This window comes from Vitis vinifera, chromosome 19, assembly GCF_030704535.1.
Source record: "Vitis vinifera cultivar Pinot Noir 40024 chromosome 19, ASM3070453v1".
Classification (NCBI taxonomy): Eukaryota; Viridiplantae; Streptophyta; class Magnoliopsida; order Vitales; family Vitaceae; genus Vitis; species Vitis vinifera.
In genome coordinates, this window is record NC_081823.1 from 14,289,823 (window position 1) to 14,302,438 (window position 12,616).

The following is a 12,616-nucleotide window of genomic DNA, read 5'->3' on the forward strand; positions in this document are numbered from 1 at the left end:
GTCATGGTCTCTTATATTTGCTCTCATATCTTATAGTCATGTCTTTTTGGTTTTTAGTCATGACCTTTGGTTGTAGCTATAAACCTATCATCTTGTAGTGTTCCCTTTTACAACAATAACATATTCTTATTCTCTGGTAGCAATTTCAAGAGCAATGACTTCTAAACTATCATTCTTCTTAAATGCTTAATTTTTTTTTTCTTTTAGAAAGTCGAGCAGGTTTGCTAGAGCCTTCTAATCTCACGACTCTTGTCTTGCTTCATTGAGGAACATAAGACATCATCATTTCACTATTAAAATTGAGAGAATATACTTTTTCATCTCTTTTTTATCGCTATCAAGTGGAGAATAGTCAAGATTTGATTGTGGTGTTTAGAATTAGGGAAATTGTTATCTTTTATGATGAGAGGGCTCATCTATATACAAAGGGTTTGAGTTGCAATGAGGAAAATTGAAGACTATCGCATTCAACAATTTCCTCTACATAAGCCACTCTCTTTCCCTTCTAGGCCTCTCAAGCACTTGTACGAATATAAACTTTTGCTTAAGGGACAAAAAGTAGTTGAACCTTCTACGATACTCTACAAGAAGAAAAGAAAAATATGGAAGTGAAAACAATTATTACTGCTAGAAGTGGGAAATAAAATAAAACACCTACATGCTTGCGCCCTTGCATGGAACACACCCCAAGTCTAGGGTTGTTAGTTGTAAGTACTAATTTAACATGGTGAACAAAGTGTCAAACCATAGAAACCCACTTTAAAGATTGCGGATGATATAATAGAAAGAATTTAGAAAATGAAATGTGGAAAGTCAACGACTATGAAGATTTGTTTGTACATAAAAGAAAATTAAATAAAGGTTGGGTTTGTAAAAGCAAAAAGATGAATCACTGGAGGAGAAGAGGTACCTTGATAGTCACTTTATAGGGTCGAATGCATAGTTTATTGAAAAACATAAAAGAACCAATCATGGTGAGCCTAATTTGAAAATCTAACTTTCAAAACCCTTTAAGACATTTCATCAAACATGTTATGTTCTACCCATATTTTCTCATTCGTTATAAAAAGACTTTTTTTTTTCATTTCTCAACACAAGATTAAAAATATTGTTAAATCAAGGTAAACACAGTAAATCAAAGGATATTCAAACCCTAACAATTTGGTGTTTTAAATTACAACAAATTAAAGAGAACAAATCCTAAGCATTTGATGTTTCAAGAAAACAACAAATCAAAGAAAATAATTATAAGCATTTAATGTATCAATAAGAATTAATTAAGTAGGAAAGTAAAGATTAGTAAATATAGACATTGAATATATATATCATAGTACTAAAGAGTTGTTTTTTCAAATTATTTAATATTTATATTGGTAAGTTAAAATAAGTGAAATGAGTTTGAAATAGTATATAAAAATGATTTATTGATTTTAAATATAGTTCTAATTTTCCTTCACTATTTGTTTTCTTCTACTTCTCTTTCTCTTGTATTTTTCTTCAAATTTTTTGGAAACCAAACATAGCTATAAAGTTTTTATCAAAAGGGCATGGATCTCTAAGTCTTACAACCCACAAAAATCAATAACAAGAAACTGAAAATGAAAATGAAAACTTCATAATGAAAAAGTAAAAATCTTAGAGAGCCTTCTTGTCATTTGTAAAGGTTAAAGTCATCCCACATCGAAAAAGACAAAAAAGGGGAACTTCCTTATCCTATAAAAGGAGGCCTTCACTCCATATACTATTAATAAAAAATAAAATAAAAAAAGGCTTTCATTCTTTTGTAAGTTTTTATGTTCTCTCTTTTTAATTAAAAGAGAGGTTATAGTTTTGTCTTCATATAGAGGATTTTTTTCGATCTTGTTTCATAAAGGTTTCCTTCTTAATTAAGAGGGTTTTGCCATGTAAGTGCTTTTATCCATTATTTTATTTATTGCTCTATTTTTCCTTTTTATTATTCTATTTTCAAATTATCATTGTGGGTATCATTTCATAACAATGGTATCAAAGCCTAGGTTTAGGACAGTAGGTGGTTACTATTAGGATAAAGACTTTAAAAACATGACATGATGTAATAAACTCTTGGATTTTATTATTTATTTAATAAAGTTTCGGTTCACTTTTATCTATCCTATTTCCATGCATTACATCTGGTAAGTACTCTAGCCTACATCTTTTGCATATACGTGAATTGGGTGCATTAAGAGTTACATGGAAGATCCAAATCATGGGCTCCTTGCAAATAGATAACTTGTTCATAGTCAGTTCATGGGTTTAGGCAACTCATTAAAGGCTATAGTACACCACCTCCTAATTGGAAGGATGGTCGGTCTTGGCTATTGAGATGGGTTTCCCATGGTGAGTGCACTAGTGTGTATACACATTGAATAAGACTTATTGTGAGTCATGACTTAAGGCTATCAAGTAGTCATGAATTCACCAAGCTACTTCGTTGTGTTGTTTCTCAACCTTGAGAGAATATTAAGCTTGTGTTGAAGTTAGTAGTGGCTTTGACCGATGGGTGAGATCGTAAACTGATCATATATTCCTTATGTATTAGGTCACTGTTGATGGAAGTCGGTAGCAATATGTATTCTTAATAGAGTCACCATGATATCTCTTAGGATTAAGACAGTGTGTCTCCTTGGGGGACCCTAAGGAGGTGTGTTCATGAAAACTATGGTCATAGTAGTTCCTTAAATGGAACTTGATGTAAGCTCTTTAAGGGTTTAGATATGTCTATTGAATACATAATAAGAGGATTTATAGTTCAAGGATAGTAGAGGTAGTCTTCAAAGATTGATAGCTTTCACCTTGTTAGATTACAGACATAAGTTAATAGGGAGACTGAACATAATGGATAGCAAGTCACGGACCTGAGCAATTGGTGTCTCATTATTATTTACATAGGATACTAAAGTTTAGTTGATTTTCTATAGTGGGATGTTGAATCAACTTCAGAATTGATTTTTTGTACTAGGTTCACTTTTATGCATAAGGACATTTTGGTAATTACACAAGGTTGCAGAAGGGTAAGTGAACAAGGTCTCTAGATGGGGCTAATTGATTAATTAGTAGGTCCTATTAGGTTAATTAATCAATTAGGCCCCGTTTTATGCTAGATTAAGTGACCTAAGCCCTTAGTGGACTCAAGTCACTTAAGCCTAGTAAGGAACCCTATAATTACCCCACTAGAGATTAGGAATCCCATAGTTTTTTTCTAGAGAATCGTCTTCCATGTCTAAAGAGAGAGAGAGTCATAGCCTCCACCCTTTCTTTCTCCACCGAATGTGTGTCAAGATCAAGATTTGAGTCATCAAGTGGAAGACTTCGGATTTACGAGACTTTTGCGATTTCATTCTTCATCTTCACCACATGGATTTGATTTGGGATCATCCGAATTTGAGGTATGGTTTTTGCTAGCATTTTCTGAATCTCTTTAAAGTTTAAAAATATTATTTTTCCATTGTGCATAAAATTTAGGAAACCTAGGATAGTTATGCATGTTCCTAACTTGATCCAAGCTTGGGAAACGAAAAGATCTGAGTTTTTCCCATTAGTTACTTTTGTGGTTAGTAAATGTCTAGGAAAGTTCTGTCAAAAGGGAGATAAAAGCTCAAGGAAAGTAGGTTTTAAGTGGGACCATTGTGACTCATCTACTTTCCTAAGGACTTTCTTGGTGTATTTAACACAAACACTTACCACTATGCTTGTTTATTGTTTACTATAAAAGTGATTCAAATTGCGACGAAATTTGAAATACAAAAATTCAATAGGAGAAATTTTGGGCTGTGGAAAATGAAAACGAAAGCCATCATGAGGAAGGAAAATTGCCTAGAAAGGCTATAAAATGTTGAAGATAAAAAGTAGGAATAAATGGATGGGGATGTCGTTGCAAGCTTGCATTTAGTAGTAGTAAAAATATACTATCAAGCGTCTCAATTACAATTAGCAAAATAAATTTAGGATACTTTGACAAACTTATATGAACCCAAGTCGTTGCAGAACAAAATATTCTTGAAAAGAGAACTCTACACTCTTTGGATGTTAGAATCTAATTTGGTAACTGAACACATCAACACCCTGAAAACTTTGTTTTCTCAACTATCAATTATGGAGCATAACATAGAAGAGAAGGAACATGTTGAACTTTTACTTTAAATTCTACTTGATTCATATGATCATCTCATCATAAATGTGGTGAATGGTTCTTTGAGGATAATGTTAGTCTTTAATGATGTTATGACTGTTGTACTTGAGGAAGAAAGTAGGCGTAAAAACAAGGAAGATAAAATATCATCTTCTCAGCAAACCGATGCTCTAATTATTTCTAGAGGAAGATTAGCAGAATGTGGTTCAAGTGGAAGTCACAAACAAAATAGGTCAAAGTCACAATGTAAGAAGAAAATTAATGTTATCAATGTGGAAAGCAATGACACGTAAAAATGAGTGTTGGCACTGCAAAGGAGAAGTAGAGAAAAATATGAAAGGAATAGAATATGAGCTATCAAATACTCAAAGTTGTGTAACAAGCACTATGGATGAAGGTAAAATCTTATACAATGAAGCAACAACAATTGCAGAAGGTTGAAAAGGATTTGCTGAAGTTTGGTTAATTGAATCAGTAGCAACATGACACATGACTTCTTAGAGAGAATGGTTTCACCAATATGAACCCATCTTAGGAGGATTAGTGTACATGGGTAATGATCATGCCTTGAAGGTTGTTGGCGTTGGCTCCATCAAAGTAAAGATGGATGATGGTGTGATGTGCATTATTCTAGAGGTATGACATTGATTGGAGCCCAAATATTTTCTCTAATGGCACATACTTGATATGATTTATGCACCATAAGACACTCAAATCATTCAACTTGATCAAAATTTTTGCCAAGGCCTTAGCCATGAATTTAACTTGCATTTTGGAAATTTATCTTAGGTTAAAGGAAAGAATAAGGTACAAGTTGAATCACTTTAGATTTTGAAAGATCAAGAAAGGATTTAAATGAGGAAATGGGTGACTCAAGACTCATTGACTATAAGGAAAGGCAAGAGAACATGTATAATGAAGCATGAAGTAAATTCATCAAGTTGAATGGAAATTTGGAATGCAAAATTTGGTGGCAACATGTACTCTAACTTTGAAGAAAAATGTGGAGCACTTCCTAAAGTCTATTTTAGGCAAGCTATATATCTATTCAAAGCTCTAGAAGTCAGGAATCCAACTCTTCAAATAGTATGCAAATTGGAGCTAAAACAAAGAAGTTATGACCGTTTGAAGATAACTTTGTAGAGATAAAGGACCATTTCGAAATCCAATTCAAAATGACCCCAATTTCGAATTCACACACTGCCACATTGATATTTTGCCTCCTCTACTTCGGGAATTGCATCTCAAGCACTTCATTCGCCCTAAGTGGGCCCCACACGACTAGAAATCATGATTTTATTTTTTTAGTCATTTTAGGTAATTATTTGTAAAATAAGTGACCAAAAGAAACATGCCACATGTTAGGTTTTTTGATGGAAACCATAAAAACTCGATATTTAGGTTTTCTAGGGAGTTCTTGATTTTTATTTTTAGGAATAGAGATGGCTTGACGATTCTTAGAGGAAGAGAAAAAGACCTTGAAAGTTTTTCTTCGTTTGTTTGTTTGTTTGTTTGTTTTTTTGTATTTTTTATTATTGAATAAATTATTGTTTGCAATTTCTTTGAAATCAAGAATGGTTCTTTTTTATTCTTTTATGGCCTATGTATGTGATGATATGCCTATAAGAGGCTAAAAAGCCATCTCAGGGTGAAACATGAAAAACCTAGGGTTAGATCCAAAGGGAAACAATGAGTAAAATCATATTAATAATGGAATGAATGAAAGGTTAGGACACTAGTATTGAGATCAAAATACCCTTTAAAGTTAGTTTGAATTAAGAGATGATACAATCACATATTCCTTGATACTAGGGATCCTTGGTAATTCTTGATCCCTAGTTATCAAAGGTTTTGTCATTATTATCTACTCAAGGCAAATCTACATAGAGTAGTAAAAGCTTAAAAACCTTAGACCTGAACCTAGACTTCATGTCCATTCACCTATTAGGTAATTAAATGGAATAAAATATTAAAAGTTAGGATACAGATTGACTTTGAGGTGTAGAACTCAGTTTGATATTGATAGACCATTCATTTTGATTACCTTAAGACTATTACATTATATACCCTTGTTTCGTTTAAAAGTTTATACTCGAAGTTGGATTATGGACCTGCGATCTTGATTAATTGAATTAAAAATCAATAATTATTCTATAATTTAAATAGGTTTATTTAGGAAAATTTTATCCATATTTTATTCTGATTTATTTGAATTAGAAATTTTTTTGCCTTTAGTAAGTAATTAATCATTTGAATCTAAGAATAAATAAACATATTACACTTAATCTCATAGGATGACAACTTGGAATATTACAAAGTTGTGGTAACTCTATCTATGGTTTTTCTTAGCTAGAGTTATCATGTATTTAGGCTTTAGTATTTTATTTACAACAGAGATTTACAATCAAGAAAATGACATCTAAAAGGCTTAGAGAAGAATCTGCTATCAATGAGACAACTAGATGACCTCTTGGACATGAATTCCATGCTAAAAAGGGAATCATGAAGATTATCAAAGGTCCGCTTGTGGTGATGAAGGTAGATAAGACTATCGCAACTTTGTATATGCTACATAGGAAGACATATCAGGAAACAGAGATTTATGTTGCAAACTCTAGAGAAAAATTAACAATGAGATGACATCACAAACTTAGTCACATGTTAGAAAATGGATTGAAAATCCTCTATAATCAAAAGTTGCTTCCTAGACTCAAAACTATAAGTTTACCAATCTATGAGCATCGTGTTATTATTAAGCAACATAGATTAATATTCAATAGATCTACTACAAGAAGTAAGGGCATTCTAGACTTTGTTCATTCTAATGTTTGGGAATCACTAGCCACATCTCTTGGGGGTGTAAACAATTTGGCGTTGTTTGTAAATGATTATTCTAGAAGATGTTGGGTGTAGCCCATCAAAAGAAAGTAAGATGTTTTTTTCAGTATTCAAAGCCTTTGAAGAGCAAAGAACACTTGAAATGGGAAAGAATATTAAATGTTTGAGGATAAAAAATGGAGGAGAATTCTATAGCCAAGAGTTTGATGCATTTTATAATCAAGAAGGCATATAATGACAGAAAACTATTGCTTATACTCCACAACAAAATAACGTAGCAAAGTGGACAAATGGAACTCTCGTAGAAAGAATGAGAATTATGTTGAAGATTTTAGGATTACCCAAAACATATTAGGCTGAAGTAGCCAAAACTGCCTACTACATAATTAATAGGTTTCCATCAATAACAATTGAGATGAAGACACTTATGGAGATGTGGACTGGTAAGCTAATGAACTATTCCTCTTTACACATATTTGGGTGTCCTGCTTATGTGATGTACAATGACCAAGAAAGAACAAAGTTGGATCCAAAATCCAAAAAATGCATATTCTTGGGATATGCTAATAGAGTAAAAGGGTATATCGCCTATGGGATCCCACTACCCGCAAGGTTATCATCAGCAAAGATTTCATCTTTATAGAAGACATGCTACAAAGTGGAGAAAGAGATAGCAAACTAATGAAAATGACAGATAATATAAGTTTCGTTAGAAACAAATACTCAAAGCCAAAACAGTTAGAATCTTTTGAAGTAATTCTAGAGCATAATGAACAAGTACCAATTGAGTTTGAGATACCTAAAGTGTGACAGTCAATCCAAGAAAGAAGAGAACCTTCCTGGCACTCAAAGTTTGTTCTGAAAACCAATGTTGCATACCGTCTTCTTATAGAACATGGAGAGCCTTTAAATTATCATAAGACCATAAACAGTTCAAATTCATTTTTATAGATGTCAGTAATGCAAGAAGAGGTTAAAGCCTTGCATAAGAACCAGACATAGAAACTTGGGCCACTACTACCTGGAAGGAAAGCTATTGGAAACAAGTGGGTCTATAATATTAAACATGATAGTAATAACCAAGTGGAGCAATATTGTGCAAGACTAGTGGTTAAAGGATATCCTCAGAAAGAAGGTGTTGATGTTAACGAGATTTTGTCTCCAATTGTTTGACTTACATCAATTCAAGTAGTCTTAGCTATATGTGCTAAATTTTATTTACACCATGAGTAGTTAAATTGCGTTTCTTCATGGAGAGCTTGAAGAAGAAATTCATATGCTCCAACCAAAAGGTTATGAAGAGAATAGGAAAGAGAACTTGGTTTACAAGTTAACCAAATCTCTGCATAGTCTAAAATAGGCACCAAGATGCTGGTATAAGATATTTGATTTCTTCATATTAAGCCTTGGGTATAATAGAATCTGTTCATATCATTGTATATATTATAAGAGGTTTAAGGGTGATGATTTTATTATCTTGTTGTTGTACGTGGATGATATGTTGGTTACAAGCCTCAACAAAGATCAAGTCCAAGAATTAAAGACACAATTGTCTAGAATGTTTAAGATGAAGGATTTAGGACCAGCAAACAAGATTCTAGGGATGCAAAATCACCGAGATAGACAAAGTAGGAAGATATGGCTCTCGCAGACAAACTATGTGAAGAAAATTTTATGTCACTTCAACATGCCTTATTCTAAGCCAATTTCTACTCTACTTCCTCAAGTATGAATTATAAATTATCCTCAAGTATGAGTCCTAGTAATGAAGTAGAGAAGATGGGACTATTTTGAACACTGTATGCATCAACAGTGGGAAGCATAATGTTTTCTATGATTTGTGGAAGACCAAACATTGCACAAATAGTGAGAGTAGTAATTCGGTTCATGGAAAATCTGAGGAGAGCACATTAGAATATAGTTAAGAGAATCCTTAGATACATCAAAGGGACCTCAAATGTTGCATAATTTTTTGGAGGATTAGAATTCATTGTTAAAGGCTATGTTAATTCAAACTTTGTAGGTGATCTTGATAAGAGGAAATCCGCAATGAGTTAGGTTTCAAAACTTCAAATTGTTGTGACTCTATCTACGACAAAAGCAAAGTACATGGTAGCTACACAAGCTTGCAAAAAAGCTATCTGGATTAAAAAGTTGTTTGAAAAGTTTGGGGACAAATCTTCTAACTAAAAGCTTAAATAGAAGTCTTTAGCTCTAAATATAGTCCTCTAATTTCAGCACCCAGAATAAATCAACTAATGAAATAACTTAAATTAGACCTAGGAATCAATTCTATGCACCGATTTCTTTAAAATATAGAATAAGCTCATGAATAAATAACAAATCCATGATCTTAAGAATGAGTTATAACATAGTAATTAAAATATTATTCATAAATTAAAATTAGTTATTCTAGTGAAGACCAAACTATGGATCAAGTAAAATGAAACTTTCTTCATGAATAAAATAAAGATGCTCAAGTTTTGCACATGCACTATTGTAGGCCTAGTTGTTGTCCTTTGTGGGAAAACCTTACCCAAAAATTTTCTTTCATGAATATAGTGAATCATAGAAATACGCTACTTAAATTCTTAGGATCCTTAGAACATTTTAGTATAACAACTTACCTTATCAACCCATATACAAGATTAGTAATTTATGTCATATGACAAACTCAAAACATATTACTAATTTGTACATTATTCAAACAAGTAATTAAAACAACTTCTCGTATCAATACAAAGAGTACTTTGGATAATTCAATTAACTAATTAATTTGGATTTTGAGTCCATGTTAGTAAATCAACACTTAGAAGAGAAACAATGGAATTAAATGAGTGTTTCATAATTGTCATCATTTTTTCCTCTTCATTAGGATAAATTTGTTTAAATTTTTTAATTGGACTTTAAATTAAAATTAAATATTTTAATGATATATTAAACATAATAAACTTAGCAAAGAAATCAAATGATCATAATAACTTAACTATTGAGAAAACAAATAATTGAAATGATTTGGAAAAAAAAAAAACCTAATTCATCTTCTATTGCATTAGGTATCCAAAATTTCATTCATGCGACTCATAAATTGAAATCAACACTAGTAAATTTGATTAGTGTTTGAAAATTGCAAAATATAGAGTTATAAATTTTAAATTAAAATTAAGAATTTGATAGAAAAACACAAACAATAAGGAATATGTGTTACCAAATTATTCCATGTTGACTGAAAATTTAGAAATTTAAACACATAAATTGCATAGTCAATCAATATTAAAATAAGCAAATTAAGAAAAAATATAGAAGAAGAAGGGTCTAATTTGAAGAGGGACGTGTAGACTGATAAAATAAACTGAGCAAAAGTAAAACCAGAACAGAGAAGCAATTCCACACTTTATTTGTACTGAGACAACCAATAAATAGGCAATACAATCAACTGGCTTGACAAAGCCATAACAACAAAGGCATAAAAATAGGACCATGAAACCATGTTTCAATAAATCTGCTGCCACCATCACCAAAAATCAGGAGATAATAAAGAGACTCAATAAACAATTTCCTATAGACCAGGACAACATAACAGATATAAGACTCAACATAAAACAATTTAATATTATTAAGACTTGGTCAAATGACCCATTGCACGAAGATATTTTATCACCCTTCCTTAAATTGATATCTGCAGAAATCAGTTTAGGAATCAATTTGCAAAGCCTTTCCTGAAGCAGCCACAACCTCCTTTGAAGAACAAACTCCAAGCATACTTCGAAGTTTCATAAAAACAGCAGGCTTGAGGGGCTTAGTCAAGATATCTGCAATTTGATTTTCACTTTTGCAAAACACCAAATCAATAACTCCATCTTTACATAAATCACACAAGAAGTGGTACCTCACATCAATGTGTTTGCTTCTCCCATGTAAGACTAGATTCTTTGAGAGTTTTATTGCAGAGAGGTTATCACAGTAAATCACTGTTGGACCTTGCTACTGGTTGTACAAAACTTCAAGTAACCTTCTCAGCCAAATAGCTTGACATGAGCTTGATGTTGCAGCAACGAACTCAACTTCCGTAGTTGACAAAGTCACAATCTGTTGCTTCTTTGATGACCAAGTAATAGCTCCAGAATTCAACATAAACACTGCTCCAGAAGTGTTCTTTCTATCATCAAGATCTCCAGCATAATCACTATCTGAAAAACCAATCAAACTTGATTTTTCACCCCTTTTGTATAGAATCCCAAAGTCTACAGTACCTTTCAAATAGCGAAAAATTCTTTTTGCAGCCAAAAGATGAACTTCAGTTGGATTCTCCATGTATCTACTGATTAAATTGACTGCGTGCATAATGTCTGGTCTTGTAGATGTTAGATACATAAGACTTCCAATGATCTGCTTGTAAAGAGTACTATCCACCCTCTTTCCTGCTCCACTCTTTGAGAGTTTCAGGCCAACTTCACTTGGGGTGATGACTGAATTACAATCCTTCAACATAAACTTGTCCAAAATCTCTAGAGCATATTTCTTTTGAGAAATGAAAACACCAGTAGATGATTGCACTACCTCAATGCCAAGAAAATAGTGCATTAATCCCATATCAGTTATATCAAATTCTTTCATCATAGACTTCTTAAAATCAGCAAGCATGGTTTTATTATTACTAGTATAAATGAGATCATCAACATATAAACACACAATTAAAATCTTCTTATCAACACCATATTTAGTGTAAAGAGTGTGCTCATATGGACATTTAATAAAACCTTCCTCAGTAAAATAAGCATCTATACGACTGTACCAAGCTCTTGGTGCTTGTGTCAGTCTGTATAGTGCTTTCTTTAACTTATATACCTGATTCTCATAACCTTGCTTCACATACCCTGGGGGTTGATCAATATAGACTTCTTCTTCCAACTCTCCATGCAAAAATGCTGACTTCACATCTAACTGATGGATAGACCATGAGTTTTGGGCAGCCATGGATAACACCAAGCGAATAGTGTCAAGCTTTGCTACTGGAGCAAACACCTCTTTGTAATCCACTCCGAATTCTTGCTTGTACCCCTTTGCAACAAGCCGAGCTTTGTACTTATCAACTCCACCATCTTTATTCAACTTTGTTTTATAAACCCATTTAACACCAATGGATTTCTGCCATTTTGGAAGTTCAACTAGCTCCCAACTATTATTTTTCTCTATAGACCCGATCTCCTCATTCATAGCCTTATGCGACTTTAAATCCTTGATAGCTTCTTGGAATGTAATGGGATCACAATCTAATAACAAAGCATAATGGGCAATTGTATCATAGTTATCAGATTGAACTTCAGTTACCTCAAAATCTTGCATCCATGCGGGCCTTTTTCGAACACAGCGAAGTCGTGATTCAGCAACTACATTACTCTCTGCTGCTGTTGATGAAGTTTCAGCGGCTATTGGAACATCATTTGGTGGACTTTCAGGTATAGAAATTGTAGGAATTTGTTGTTGTAGAAGCTGCTGCCTTTCTTCTTCAGCATCATTGTCAAAAATGACTTGAGTAGGCTGTTGCCCATTCCAATTCCAAGTGCTCTCCTCATAAAAAATAACATCTCTACTGGTCACAATCTTCTTCGTGAGTGGATTGAACAA